This window comes from Schistocerca serialis, chromosome 1 (assembly GCF_023864345.2).
Source record: "Schistocerca serialis cubense isolate TAMUIC-IGC-003099 chromosome 1, iqSchSeri2.2, whole genome shotgun sequence".
NCBI classification, from domain to species: Eukaryota; Metazoa; Arthropoda; class Insecta; order Orthoptera; family Acrididae; genus Schistocerca; species Schistocerca serialis.
In genome coordinates this window covers 764,343,098-764,356,128 of record NC_064638.1, presented here as the reverse complement: position 1 = coordinate 764,356,128, position 13,031 = coordinate 764,343,098, and the positions used below count along the sequence as shown (strand labels likewise).

The window sequence follows — 13,031 nt, the reverse complement described above, 5'->3', positions numbered from 1 at the left end:
ACTGATTATCTGTAATTAGAGGATTATCACTATTACACTGAGTGTCGCTAGTATTATCGGTCAAATTATTCGAATCGGCTTTTTCACTCATTGCACATCGCGATGAACTGTTACCAGTTTTTCGCGGCATTTTCACAAATCAAAGCTAAGCACAAAATCAAACAAACACAAAGCAAAATGGAACAAATACAATTACAACAAAGAGCAATAAATTGCCGATGATCTGTGAAAGAAAGAATGACAAGTCAGTAAATGCGTTGCGCCAGAGGCAAACTACCTTTAACAATAGTGTAAATAAGAGCAGATATATAACTGACTACTTCTCATAAATTCACAAAAATACGATTCTGGCCGGTTGTCGACAAGTGTAACCTCCCCACAGTAAAATAATATAAATAATATTCTCGTTTGGTGTAACCTCCCAAAAAATAAATTGCGTAACCTATCAATAATAAAATATGACTAATTTCTCAATAAAAAAAATGTGGCTCACTTATAACCTTTCAATATTTGACGGTGAATTTAAACTAGTAAATTTTGGACGTTAGCAGTGCTGCGTCATGGCCCTGAAAGATCATTCCGAATAAATAAAAAATTCTTGCCTCAATAAGGTCGCTGGATAACGCGTATATATCTACTCCTATAAGAAATTTTTCTGGCACAGCCCTGTACAATTCTGGCCGATAGACTTGTCATGTATAAAAAGAAACAACTGATTTTTCTTTACAACAATCGGGATGACCATGGATTGGAGAAATTAGTATGTTCTTTAAATTGAGATGAATGATTATCAAAAGTTAATTTTTTATAAGAAAGATTATTATTAAGAGATTTTTTTAAACATTTACATGGGACTTGATTTAACAATGCTACATATGCGCGAGGCTGCTTTTACCTTAACTACAACGCTCAGGCTCCGCCATCGCACCACCACGACCGGCCCAGCCAACACGATACACCAGACTGCTCGCTACTACTTACTGCTAACACACAGTTCCTACTGCAGTCAACACTGCTCTTTGGTCTGAGATTCTCTTATAGCTTAAATATCGCAGGCAGCGCGTGAGCAATCCATCGAAATTACATCTGCTCGAGTGCGCTAGCAACAAATTCTTTAATCATGGACCTCTTACAATATGATCTTATATCACGGAGAATAATGTCTTTTTCTATTATCAGAATCGATAAATTGTCTTTAAAGTTATTTCGTCACTTTGTCCGTATCACAATTAGGCATTAAAGTTCACACAAATTTAAGTATATATAGTTCTTTGGTCGTTATTTATATTGTTCATGTCAAATATATGGAAAGGGACATTATATCGCCCCCTGGGCTACAAGGAGTATACTTATAAATGATTGGTCCTTGTAGACCACAGGTGTCACTGTTAAGTTGTTCATTTGTCACATTCACTTCACATTACAGTTTCTTTTATAAATCATGGCTGGGGATACGTATATTACATTCAGCTCTTCCATTTGGGCAAAGGCCGCAGGGAAACCCCCTGAAAAACCTGGACAGAGCTATTGATCTTTACCCACTACACGAATTTCAAAAGTGATCATACATATTACATCATTAAAAATATGTACATTGAAATGAAATAGTTTTCCTGCAAAAATCAAATACACAGGGTTATATATGAGTGTTCTTTGAATTTTATTCTGTTGTTTTTGAAAATAATTCAAAAGATTAATCGGCGAATTTCGTGTTGCATGTAGGTGGTGTGGCTGGCGTTGTATTGTGCCATTGCGATGTCTCCTGCCTCTTGTCACGTAGTATCGGCTGGAAACGTTCTTTTTCTTGCCTTTTGAGCTTGATGTGTTGGCATTGTTGCATAGTTACGCATTGATCGCTCGCTTAGTCAGGACGGGAGAAGACGTTGTCTCGTACCGCGCATGCAACAGATGTGCATATGTTATAGTCATGGAGTTTATTTAGTGATTGCTATGGGTAGAAATCGGTTAATAGACAATATTGTGTCATCGAGACACAGGCTCTGTCACTTGTTAGTATCGGTGTATTTGCACTTACGTGTGCTGCGTTGTCTAGGAGACATGATGCCTAATAAGGCACTACATATCCCTGTTATCACAATTTCTCATGAAATGTCAACGCTTCTCATCTTTTTGTTTGATGCTGGTCCACCGTAGTCGTTGTAATATAAACGTTCTACTACTCTGTTCACGGCATCGTATAGTTATTGGCCCACTGAAGGTAGCGTCCAAATTCACAATATTAATTGCACGGTACAAACACACACTGTACACAGTTTTGTGTTTTATACCATTGTACGTATAGACTTTCGGCCAACGTCTGTACCTCGTACGACTAACGTCGCACAGCACATAAGTGTTCACTATCCAAGGTTATCACCAATACATTCTTCAAAGCTCACACTGCATTTGCAAATAACAACACACTATTTCAGTTCCTGTTAGTATTGCTTAACGTATGACTTTGACAAATGGCATTACATGATTCTTGGTTTTGACATAACACAATGACACAGATGTCTGTTCGTTCATAACACATATTAGAAGAAATTTTATGAATCACACTGTGCTGCATGGTATATCTTTGCAAACAGTAGATGGTTACATCATACATATAACGGATTCTGGCCTGACTTAGCAATATGTGAATCCTTAATATGAGCAAAATTGGTCATTTGACATATATGTTGTAACTGGGACCGCTACGCTTGTTCTTGCTTCATAAACTTTGATCGTGAACGCGTATCCTTGGAAGACGTTTGAAGCTATTTTAGGACAAGCTCTAATGTTGATCTATTATCTACTCTCAAATACTTTAGTCTTATACCTATACTTTCCCTTTTAGTTTTCAAAGTATCGCACCACAGATGTCACACGTTGTGCACGTAATAAAACGCATATACCCTGTGTAAACATTTTCACGTGACTTTAATAATATTTAGTGCATGACCTGAATACATATTTAACATGAAACATATTAAAACTTATCTTTATTAAATCTATTATTGTTTGAAAAATCAAAACAAGATATAATTACAAATTATATTTTGAATAAAACTTATTCTTGAAGTGAAGGTCCTTTATCTTTCTTCTTCTCTTTGAAATGATGCAAATGTAGTTACTCAATGTCACATGGACAAAATGCCTTACATACTAGATACAAAACATGAAACACACCTCCTGTATTTACACAACATATATATATATATATATATATATATATATATATATATATATATATCAGACTCTCTTCAAAGCTTACATACTATACACAAAATACAGAAAAGGTATTCATGTTCACTCTCCAGGCACAATAAATTTCTTCAAGTCCTTATAATGATATAATCCTTTGATTTTCCCACTAGTCAAATCAGCTGGAAGGTAACAACAATTGTGCAGGATTTGCACAATTCTGAAAGGTCAGGTATTTAACATCTGCCACTTTTTATTCTTCGTTGTGATGAGCGATGACTTAGGGTGATTTCTTATCAAGACTAAGTCATTGACTTGGTATGTGACTGTTTTTCTTATCATCTTGTCATATTGAACCTTTCGTCGATGAGAAACTCTGGCCATATTGTTGATGGCGTCTTTTATCCTCTCCTCTTGAGTGGTATCCTTGCGTGGTAGTTTCAGCAACGGAGTGATCCAATCGTTTGGCTCCGAAGCATTGAATAACAATTCATGTGATGTATATCCTGTTGCTGGGTGTGGTAAATTGTTGTGGATATTCTCGAATAAAGTTATTAACTCTGGCCATTTAGTATGCTGCTGGTGAGCATAGGTTCGGATAAATCTGTTCATTTTGCGAAATATTCATTCCACGGGGCTGGCTTCCGGGTGGAAATGTGCAACTAATCTGTGCTTCATTTCCTGGTCACGTAGAAATTTCCTCCACAGCTGACCAGTGAAGTACTTAGAATTGTCTGTGAGAATATTTTGCGGTTTTCCTATTTGTGGTAAGTAATCTTTTAGCATACGTTGCACCCTCTGTCTGGAAGTAGTTGCTTTCATTGGAAACAATTTAACATGTTTCGTGAAGGTGACATAAAATGCTAATATGTACTTCATTCCTCCGTGAGCAGTCGGTAGCGGTCCTGCGACGTCTACGGACACGATTTACAGTGGCTGAACGGGAGTAATTTGATGTAATTCTGTTTTATTACTCCGATTGCTGGCTTTAGCTTTCTGACACAAGTCATATGTTCTTCGTATCTTTTGAACTGTACATTTAAGATTAGGAATGTAACAATGTCGTTGAGTCATATTTACACATTCTAATATTCGGACGTGCCCCCAGGCGTAGTGCGTGTACCAGACAAAAGTTTTTATGTACTTGTACGGAATACACACACCAATGTCGTTTCTATGATATAAGATGCTATTTTCTATTTTATACCGTAAGGTTTCGTTGCTAGTTTGCCCTGTTTTCACTGAATGTTTTATTTTTGTCCAAATAGGGTCTTCGTCTTGTAGCTGTCCGATATTTCTGCACATTTGTAAATATTCACGGCGGTGTGGTTGTGACATCATTAGTAGGATCTTATATTCTGATGCTCGCTCTATCATTTCCATTACTTGTGACATGCCTACAGGTGGATGTGATAAAGCATCAGCAATCACGTTATCCTGTCCTTTTATATACATTACTTTTAAATCGTACTCCTGTAATACTAATGCCCATCGGGCTAGTCTGGCATGTAAGAGCTTGCAAGTTAGTAAAACCTTAAAGCTTGACGGTCACAGAATACTTTAATTTCATTACCATAAACGTAATAATGAAATTTTTGTAAGGCTCAAACTACACTTAGTGCTTCCAATTCTGTAACTGAGTATGCTCTTTCACAACTGTTGAGCACTCTGCTGGCAAAAGCTATTACTGTGGTTTCACTTTCTCCATTTACCTCTTCAAGTTGAAATAAACATGCTCCTAAACCATAGGATGAGCAGTCAGTAGCTATGGCAAAGTCTTTGGTCATATCCGGATGATATAACAAATTAGCATTTACTATGTTGTTGTTGTGGTCTTCAGTCCTGAGACTGGTTTGATGCAGCTCTACATGCTACCCTATCCTGTGCAAGCTTCTTCATCTCCCAGTACTTACTGCAACCCACATCCTTCTGAAGCTGCTTAGTGTATTCATCTCTTGGTCTCCCTCTACGATTTTTACCCTCCACGCTGCCCTTCAATACTAAATTTGTGATCCCTTGATGCCTCAGAACATGTCCTACTAACCGGTCCCTTCTTTTTGTCAAGTTGTGCCACATCCTCCTCTTCTCCCCAATTCTATTCAATACTTCATCATTAGTTATGCGGTCTACCCATCTCTCTCCGTATGCTTGTTGGCATTCCTGGGACCAGTTCCAGATGGTGTTTCTACGTAATAAGTTAAGCAGTGCTTCATTGCTGAGCAGCTGGTTCGGTACAAACCGGCTGAAAAAAGAAACTAATCCAATAAATAATTTTAACTGGATCTTATTGGTGGGTTGTGGTAATTGTTTGATTGCTTGTAACTTCTTGCCATCGGGCATTATTCCTAGAGGTGATATTATATGCCCAAGAAACTTGAGATAATTTCTCCCAAATTTTGACTTGTCCAAATTTGCCGTTATTCCTGCTTCTGCTAACTTATTTAATACTCTTTCCAAGATTTCGACGTGCTCTTCCCATGTGGGTGTGGCCATAAGAAGGTTGTCCACATAAACAGTCACCTTTTAGAGTAAATCCGCGCCTAGAGCTTGATCCAGTGCAGTAATAAACACACCTGCGCTTACATTAAGTCCAAAAGGCAACACTCTAAACCGATAACTTCTTCCATTAAAAATAAAGGCTGTACATTTTCTAGACTCTTCAGTTAATGGGACTTGCCAATAACTGCTTCGCATATCAATCGAGGTTAGATACTTTACACCATAGAATTTCTGCAGTTATTCTTCTAAACTTGCTGGTCTTGTTCTAACAGGTATAATAATCTTATTTATGTTTCTGGCATCTGGGACAAGTATGATTTTCCCTTCGGGCTTGGCTACAGCTAACAGAGGACTACTGTATGGTGATAATGATGGTTCTATTATCCCGCATTGTAACATTTTCTGGATTTCTTTGCTCACTGCTTCCTTTTTCGTCCACGGAACGGAATACGATGCTTGGCAGTATATCTCATGGGGAAACACCTCTATGTCACACACGTACCCTTTGATTGTTCCAGGTTTTCCGAAAATACGTTATTGTAGTTATTTAATAGCTGTGTAAGCTGTTGAGATTGAGATCCGATTAGGTATTCTGACTCATGCACTTTACTGTCGAGCGTGTCTGTCTGTCCAACGAAGTGTTTCAGGTTGAACTAGATCTGAATAATATTCCTCTTGCCCTCTTAAGTCATTCCTTACTTGGAATATGGGCAGTCCTCCGCTTTTCACCCGTATGGTCTAGCAAATTTTACCAAGAACATTTTTAGTTCGCATAAAATCCAATACAATCTGTGTATTGCCATTCAGCATGCTAATCTTCCCGCTTGAAAGGTCTATTTTTGGCTTTATCGCGCTGAAGAAGTCGCACCCCAGGATGCATTCTACTCTTAATCCCTTGACCACAAGAAAGTTACATTTAATAGTATCCTTTCCCCGGCATAAATCCACCAGCACCTGGTACTGAATGTGTTGTGTCTGTGCACTAATCGCTCCAGTGACACGACAGTTTTCTGCAGGATATGTGGGTAATTTGCAGTTTTGACTCAATGTTCTGAATACATCGTAGCTCATTACTTCGTTAGTGGCACCGGTATCCACGTAGGCTTCTATCGGAATCTCATTTATCCTTGCTTTTATAATAGTTTGCAGTACATTTGTTTCTATTGGATTACATTTATGATGTTCAGTTAACAAATCTTGTCGCATATTACTTCGCTCCTGGTACCTTAATAACTGTATATTATTTTGTGCATTATTTGTAGATGTGCCCCCTGTCTGTCCGTCGACATTCAATTAGGAGCTTACTGAGGTCTTTTGTCGTTTGACGACCTAGCCATGTTGTTGCTTCCGTCTGATGGCATTTCCACTATTCGTACACTGCTGTTAGTATCTGTACACGGTTGTGGTGTGGCATTGGTATTCTGCAAAGAATTCTGATTGTGGTATTGAGATTGAGTGCTATTAACTGCCGGTGGTGGCGGCATTGAAGTTTGCATCCACTGCACCGGGTAATTGTGGTTATTTACACTGTTGTTTTGATTTGGCCATTGACCTTCATTTATTTTTCGATTGTTGTTCGGGTTATTGTTGTATGTGGGTTGACCTCTCTCTTCCCACCTCCTTTTCTTGTTATATGGCGTTTGTCCATTTCCAAACTTCCTGTTTTGTTCGGTATATTGGTCTGGTTTTCCGTTACCATTATTTCCAAAATTAGAATTGTTGTTGTTATTACGATTTACAAACTTACGGGGTGAAGAATTTCCATTCTCACGGTCCCTATTTTCCTCCTGTGAAACATCAGTTTCATCCAACACAGACAGGTATCGTTCCAAGTCATCTTCTGGTACATTTATCAACTTGTCACGAATATAGCTGGGTAATCGTAATTTTAATATTCGTATAACATCCAGTGTCGATATTGGTTCATCCAATATCGGGTTTTATTAAAGTATTTCTCAAAATACATGCGAAGTGTGTCTTGTTTCTGGTTATAGATTTGTGGGCTACACACTTCAGTTCTCAAACTTTCCTGAATTGCTTTCGACCAGTATCGTTCCAAAAAATGTTTCTCAAACTGCGGTACACTGTGGCAATTATCTATTGCTTCCTTTGTCCATAGGGCAGCGTCACCTTGAATGTGTGCGATTATGAACTGTATTTTCTGGTGTTCATTCCAGGCAGTCGGCAACACATTACGGAATCCTTTGATAAAAATTACTGGATGTATGGTTTTCTTTTCTGCGTTAAACACCTGGAATTTTCGATGTTTGATTAAGCTTTCATCTGTGTTGTTTACGGAATAAGAAGAAACTGCCCCCATCAGATTATGAGTCGGCAAGCTTCCCTGCCCATGTTCATTCTCTCTGACCGAATTATTGGTTTATTGTTACGGACTGTACATACTACGTTCTCAACCGCACAGGTAAAATCGTGCAATAGTCGTTGCGTTCACTCGCTTTCGGTTGCGCACACTGAAGTTTACATACACTTAGAGAGAATCCATGCTACCACAGCGGTATTTGCAATTTATATTTCGCTTCGCGTTTTTCATCTGCGAGTGGTAGCATTTCGATAGTAATTTGTGTGCCTACCGCTGCTCCGCTAATAACTTGGTGCATTGCAGCCTGTACCTTGCTTCCTACTTGTTCGGAGATCTGGTTTTCCTTTTCGTTTAACCAGTCTTGGAACTCCTTTTCGACATTTTTTGCTTGTTCGTTTAAATGTTGTTCTATTGCCTCTTTCTGGGCTACTTCTAAATTATCCATGCGATTAGAGAGTTGCTCCACGTCTTCCTTAATGACTGTCGGCGCAGTTTTCAGCATTTGCACATCTTGTGCTAAGTTGCTGACAATCTTCGGGCTTTTTTCATTTCGGTCATTCTAATTGTATCTTTTCAAATTGGTTATTCAAACTACTAATACTCTCCATTAAGATTTGATCTCTTTTTCTCAATTCCTGTTCCCTTAATCTACTCTTTCTTCTAATTTCCTAAGCAATTCAGCAAATGGATCCGGTATTGGTGAACATACCGGTGTGGTAGTTATCCTACTCCTTGAAACATTAACACCATCCCTGCTGGTAGCTGCTACTGGTTCCAAAATTTCAGTATGCTGGCTACTTACTGGCATTTCACTGGAAATTATAGTGTATATGTTCTCTACTCGTTGCTCACTATTAATGTCTAAGATTTCGTTACCCCTGTCCATTTCAGGCAATAACTGAACATTATCTAAAACACTCGTCCCAACACCTGGTTGCAACTCCAAAACTCGTCCAACTTTCCCCATAATGATAATATATTCACTTATCTAACCAATAAACCTATACTAAACTATAAATGCGGACTATGTTCAAAAATACTAATGTTACTACTTCAAAAAATCACAAAATTATCACTTGGTTACTATGGATGTTACGAGCAGAGAATATATTCTATCTCACTAAACACCATGTACTATCTATGGTACTGCATTTTGATGATAGTTGCCTATGTAGCAAGATATGATGCCTATTGGTCATTTACCTTAAGGTTTTCTCCTCTTATTGCTATCTGCATCGTCTCAGGCTATAGTCAGTTCATCTCTGCTGCTCTCGCTCAGGATGTTTATACATGAAATGAAATTTATTTTCTATTACAACACAATAAAAGTTAATCAATACCTATATACATATATACAGAAATACTAATATATTTCCTCTTCTCGCGCCCCACGTTCCGTGGCGACATTTATTTGTAATGCCCCTTTCTGCTATAAGTTATATGAGGATTCAATTAAGTTCGTGAAGTTAAATTTCGTAAAGCTATCTTTCATAAAACCTTGTAAGAAACACTTACAGATAAGCAATAATATATTTGCAGGTTGCCAAGTTAAACTTTAAATTCTGATTGAAAACGAGCGCCAGGCTCCCTACAAATAATATCACGTGCGTTAGCGTACTAAAATTTATGCAAAGAGGCACCTGACCTATAATAAATTGTGTCACTGTAAATAGTTACTTTATGATAAAATAAATCTTGTGATTTAATGCTAATTTATTTTGATAGTATTTTTAAATAAGTTCTTCTCCTCCGGCTTCGTCGTATTTCCTGTGGAAATAAAAAGTTTAAATGCACCGCGTAATGGCGGCCAACTTTCTCAGTCAAAGATGATCGCAGCTAGCTCCGCAGCAGCTGCAAAAAATGCTCTTGCGTTGTAACAAATGTGGCGTGCGTTCCTTAAATGATTACTCTGCACTCCAGATTAGCTTATTATATTTTCTTAACTCTTCTACACATCAATTATATTCTAGTAATTAAACGAGAACAAGACAAAAGCTATCGCAATACAATCGTACCTTCTGCACTCAAACAATAGCTAAGACGCAAGAAAACATCAGAACACTGCTAAGTTCATTGTCTTCCAGTCCTTTTATAATAAAACAAAGATTATAGTCTTCAGTTCTTTAGTTTACACATATGATTTTATATCACGGAGAGTAATGTCTTTTTTCTATTATGAGAATCGTTTAATTGTCTTTAAAGTTATTTCGTCACTTGGTCCGTATCACAATTAGGCATTAAAGTTCACACAAAATTACGCATGTCTAGTTATTTTGTCGTTTTTTTCTCCTCACATTGTTCATGTCAAATATATGGAAAGGGTCACTATACAGTATTAACAGATTTAACAACTGCGCCAAACACTTTCTGTCTTATATAGGTGTTGCCACCGCAGCGCCTTGTTCTGCCTGTTTACATATCTCTGTATTTGAATAAGCATGCCTATACCAGTTTCTTCGGTGCTTCAGTGTACAGGGTGAATCACCTAACATTACCGCTGGATATATTTCGTAAACCACATCAAATACTGACGAATCGATTCCACAGACCGAACGTGAGGAGAGGGGCTGGTGTAATTGTTTAATACAAACCATAAAAAAATGCACGGAAGTATTTTAACACAAACCTACGTTTTTTTTAAATGGAACCCCATTAGTTTTGTTAGCACATCTGAACATATAAACAAATACGTAATCAGTGCTGTTTGTTGCATTGTAAAATGTTAATTATATCCGGAGATATTGTAACCTAAAGTTGACGCTTGAGTACCACTCATCCGCTGTTCGATCGTGTGTATCGGAGAGCACCGAAATACGTAGGGATCCAAAGGGAACGGTGATGGACCTTAGGTACAGAAGAGACTGGAACAGCACATTACGTCCACATGCTAACACCTTTTTATTGGTCTGTTTCACTGACGCACATGTGCGTTACTGTGAGGGGTGAGGTACACGCAGACACGTGGTTTCCGTTTTCAATTACGGAGTGGAATAGAATGTGACCCGACATGTCAGGCCAATAGATGTTCAATGTGGTGGCCATCATTTGCTGCACACAATTGCAATCTCTGGCGTAATGAATGTCGTACACGCCATAGTACATCTGGTGTAATGTCGCCGCAGGCTGCCACAATACGTTGTTTCATATCCTCTGGGGTTGTAGGCACATCCCGCTACACATTCTCCTTTAACGTACCCCACAGAAAGAAGTCCAGAGGTGTAAGATCAGGAGAACGGGCTGGCCAAGTTACGCATCCTCCACGTCCTATGAAACGCCCGTCGAACATCCTGTCTAGGGTCAGCCTAGTGTTAATTGCGGAATGTGCAGGTGCACCATCATGCTGATACCACATACGTCGACGCGTTTCCAGTGGGACATTTTCGAGCAACGTTGGCAGATCATTCTGTAGAAACGCGATGTATGTTGCAGCTGTTTGGGCCCCTGCAATGAAGTGAGGACCAATGAGGTGGTCGCCAATGATTCCGCACCATACATTTACAGTCCACGGTCGCTGTCGCTCTACCTGTCTGAGCCAGCGAGGAATGTCCACGGACCAGTAATGCATGTTCCGTAGATTCACTGCCCCGTGGATTGTGAAACCCGCTTCATCGGTAAACAGGTAGAACTGCAACGCATTCTCTGTTAATACCCATTGACAGAATTGCACTCGATGATTAAAGTCATCACCATGTAATTGCTGATGTAGCGACACATGAAACGGGTGAAAGCGGTGACGATGCAGTATGCGTATGACACTACTTTGACTCAGTCCACCGGCCCTCGCAATGTCCCGTGTACTCATGTGTGGATTCATGGCAACAGCAGCTGACACACCAACTGCACCCGCTTCTCCTGTGACGGGCCTGTTACGGACTCGTTTGCGTGCTACGACCATACCTGTTGCATACAGTTGGCGGTAGATGTTTTGCAATTTGCGGCAAGTTGGATGCTCTCTGTCCGAGTACCGTTCTGCATACACCCTGCGGGCTTCAGCTGCATTTCGTCGACACTCGCCATAGATGAGTATCATCTCCGCCTTTTCAGAGTTCGAATACACCATGGTCACAGTTCCTACATCACTACACTATCACAGACGTCTGGTAACACGGTGTACTACAGTTGGTCTGCGTGCATAGACGAATGCAGAATAACAGTAGCAGCAAGCGCTACATGCGGACACTGCCACAGCCAGACCAAACCACAACAGTGCACTACAGCCACACTCGGAGGTTTCAAGCGTCATCTTTAGGTTACAATATCTCCGGATGTAATTAACATTTTACAATGCAACAAACGGCACTGATTACGTACTTGTTTATATGTTCAGATGTGCTAACAAAACTAACGTGGTTCCATTTAAAAAAACGTAGGTTTGTGTCAAAAAACATACTTCCGTGCATTTTTGTATGGTTTGTATTGAACAATTACACTAACCCCTCTCCTCACGTTCGGTCTGTGGAATCGGTTCGTCAGTATTTGATGTGGTTTACGAAATACATCCAGCGGTAACGTTGGGTGACTCACCCTGTAGATTTAGCATTACAAGCCTCGCTAGTAATACTATATATCCCTGATGACTTAAAGTTATCCTGTATAAACGGCTCTCTATATCTTAACTTTTGGCCATTATTCTTTGGGATGTAAAACATCATGCCAACGGCCTTGCCCCAGTGGTAACACCGGTTCCCGTCAGATCTCCAAAGTTAAGCGCTGTCGGGCTGGGCTAGCACTTGAATGGGTGACCCGTCGGTCTGCCGAGCGCTGTTGGCCAGTGGGGTGGACTTAGCCCTTGTGATGGAAACTGAGGAGCTACTTGATTGAGAAGTAGCGGCTCCGGTCTCGGAAACTGACATACGGCCGGGAGAGCGGTGTGCTGACCACATGCCCCTCCATATCCGCATCCAGTGACACCTGTGGGCTGAGGATGACACGGCGGTCAGTCAGTACCTTTGGAACTTCAGGGACCGTGCGGGAGAAGAGATGTAAAAAATCGGAGTTAGATCTTTAGAAATCAAACATTTGC

General features: G+C 39.7%; 1 pseudogene; it reads left to right on the top strand.

Moving 5' to 3' along the window:
* Window positions 1–12,660: 12,660 nt before the first annotated feature.
* On the top strand, window positions 12,661–12,778 carry LOC126429316 (5S ribosomal RNA; annotated as a pseudogene).
* Window positions 12,779–13,031: the final 253 nt, after the last annotated feature.